Below are 3,349 nucleotides of genomic sequence, written 5' to 3' on the forward strand. Positions count from 1 at the left end.
CTTCACAACCAAATCCCCAGTGCCTTATTCAGAGCTAGATACACAGAAAGTACTCAGATGTACTTCCTGTTTGACTGTTTGAGTGAATACTCAAAATCTATTTTATTACATGGCATTTTAGGAAAATCAGCATGCTAGTTATCTAATGCTACATAACAAATTACTCCAGAACTTACCAACTTAAAACAAGAATTACTCACTATCTCCCAATCTTTGTGAGAGAAAAATTCAGACAGGGCACAGTGAGGCTGACTTGTCTCTGCTCTATGACTGGGACCTCATCTGTAAGACTCAAAAACTGGGGACTAGGATCATGGAAAGTCTCAGTTCACTGCCTATCTGGAAATAATTCTGGTTGTTGGCTGACAGGCACTGTCAGGACAGAGATAGCGAGAACACTCTTAAATGCCTCTTCATGTGGCTTGGGCTTCCTCACAACATGGTGGCTAGTTTCATCTGAGAAAGAGAGGAAGTCATCTCTTTATAACCCAGCCTAGAGAATCACATAGCATCACCTCCTCCTCATTCTATTCAGTAGAAGTGAGCCGCTTAGTCCAGTCTACATTTAAGAGGAGGGAAACTAGACTTCATCATTTATTTATTTATTTACTTATTTTTAGGCTTTTGCCATAGGGCACATGCACTCACTGGAGAGAGACAGAGAGAAAGTGAGAAATCATCCACCCAGGATAGCCACACTGCAAGTCCTTCTCTTCCAATTCTCCTCTTGGGATTTTGGGCACCCACATACATACAGATGTCTGGTGTAATTTTCAAGCCATTGGGTCCAGGACTCAAACCACTGTCAACCATGTAGATGTCCAGTGCCTTAACCACTATGCCACCCGCTAGCCTTCTAGACCCCATCTTTTGAAAGGAGCAGTCAAGAACATGTGAGCTTTTTGTTTGTTTTGTTTTGTCATAGGGCACATGTGCTCACTGAAGAGAGACAGAGATAGAGAAAATGAGAAACCATCACCCAAGAGGACAGCCATGCTGTAATCTCTTCTCTCCCATTTTTCTCTTGGGATTTTGGGCATGCACACTCACGCTCCATGTGATTTTGAAGCCTCCAGGTCTGGGACTCAAACTGCAGTCGACCACGTGGGAGTCCAGCACAGGACAGAGATAGCGAGAACACTCTTAAATGCCTCTTCATGTGGCTTGGGCTTCCTCACAACATGGTGGCTAGTTTCATCTGAGAAAGAGAGGAAGTCATCTCTTTATAACCCAGCCTAGAGAATCACATAGCATCACCTCCTCCTCATTCTATTCAGTAGAAGTGAGCCGCTTAGTCCAGTCTACATTTAAGAGGAGGGAAACTAGACTTCATCATTTATTTATTTATTTACTTATTTTTAGGCTTTTGCCATAGGGCACATGCACTCACTGGAGAGAGACAGAGAGAAAGTGAGAAATCATCCACCCAGGATAGCCACACTGCAAGTCCTTCTCTTCCAATTCTCCTCTTGGGATTTTGGGCACCCACATACATACAGATGTCTGGTGTAATTTTCAAGCCATTGGGTCCAGGACTCAAACCACTGTCAACCATGTAGATGTCCAGTGCCTTAACCACTATGCCACCCGCTAGCCTTCTAGACCCCATCTTTTGAAAGGAGCAGTCAAGAACATGCGAGCTTTTTGTTTGTTTTGTTTTGTCATAGGGCACATGTGCTCACTGAAGAGAGACAGAGATAGAGAAAATGAGAAACCATCACCCAAGAGGACAGCCATGCTGTAATCTCTTCTCTCCCATTTTTCTCTTGGGATTTTGGGCATGCACACTCACGCTCCATGTGATTTTGAAGCCTCCAGGTCTGGGACTCAAACTGCAGTCGACCACGTGGGAGTCCAGCACCTTAATCATCGTGCCACCTGCTGGCCCTGTAAGCATATTTTTAAACCACCACAACCACTCCCTAATTTAAGAGGCAAAGTGAAGGGTGAAAATTAAGTGTCTGAAGAATTTAGGACTTCAGTCCAAATTCTAACTCTGCCACTTCCTAGTTGAGTGAAGTTGGAGAAATACTTTCTAGACTTGATTCCCCCCCCCCCTTTGCCCATCCCTAGGTATTCCTACTTGCTTGGAGTCTTCCTGTCTCGGTGTGCTCAGGAGGATCCAGGCTTCACGGGAGGCTGGGAGTCCTATGACGCTCCCCATTGCTGCTCACCCTTGAGTTGTGATCCTGCAGGCAGAAAAGGTTGCTATTGGAGCTCAGGAGACCCAGGAAGTTCAGACAGCAGGAACAACTTTAAGGAACAGGTGGAGAAACACTGGGGATCTCTGTACCAGCCCTGGTGAAGAAACCTCAGCTTGTTGGGGAATGCAGTCACTGAAGACCTAAGGAATCCTGACTGTCACAGTACCGGCAGGGAAGCAAGGAGGAGTCTTACCGCTTTTGATTTTGAGTAAAGTTCTCTGCTTCTGTCAATGTTAAGAGCAAGCTCTCCCCCCCCCCAACCTATGTTAAGGCTCTATGGAATGAGAGAGGAGGAGGGTGCCTTAAATCTCTGCAGTTCAGAGGCGCCACAAAATTGCTGTGATCCCACCTTCCCTTGGGCTGGCTGATTCTCCCCAACCATTGCTCCCACCCGGATGGCGTGATCCCAGGCCCTGGGGAAGAGCATCCCTCCCGCCCATCCACGTCTGCCGTCGGCCGGGGGAAGCCTGGTCTGGGGAGGCGGACTAGGAGCGAAGTTGCTGACTAGGAGCGAAGCTGCACACCCCACTCCCACCGACGCAGGTCGTCTGGTGCAGAAGAATGACTTTTAACCCTTTTGTTTTCAGAGGTAGTAACCTTCAACCCCTAGGTGTCCTCTCTTAAGGAACGCGTGCCCCAGCAGGGACTGACCACATCGGCTGATGGATGGGGAAACTGAGGCCCACAGAGGTAAGTGAATTGTTGAAGGTTCCACAGCAGACCAAGCAGTGAACCCGGTCTAGATCCTCCGTCTTCCAGTCCAGTGCTCTCTCTCGTATCCGCAGCGAGGTCTCCCTTCAGGAAATCCCGAACTGCAGAAATTCCTTCCGCGCTAGGAGTGTCGGTGGAGTTTGCGCTCAGTTTGGCACGTTGTAACTTCCTTCCAGCTCCGCACTGGCTTAGCTGTGCCGGGAGAGAGGTGAGAAGAAAGCGAACGCTGGTCAGCATCCTTGAGATAACTCCGGGCACAAGGATGGCTGCGGGAGGGGGAGGACCGGCCCGGAATGCGCTGGCCCTTTAAGAGGGGGACGGAGCGCATGCGCCGCGCGGGCCGGAGTCGAGCCGGGTGGGCGGCGGGCAGGCTGGGGACAAGGCCGGCAGCACCAGGGCCTTGGGACAGTGGGGGCGGGTGGACGCGCCGCAGC

The sequence above is a fragment of the Tupaia chinensis genome, unplaced genomic scaffold (assembly GCF_000334495.1).
Source record: "Tupaia chinensis unplaced genomic scaffold, TupChi_1.0 Scaffold000528_1, whole genome shotgun sequence".
NCBI classification, from domain to species: Eukaryota; Metazoa; Chordata; class Mammalia; order Scandentia; family Tupaiidae; genus Tupaia; species Tupaia belangeri.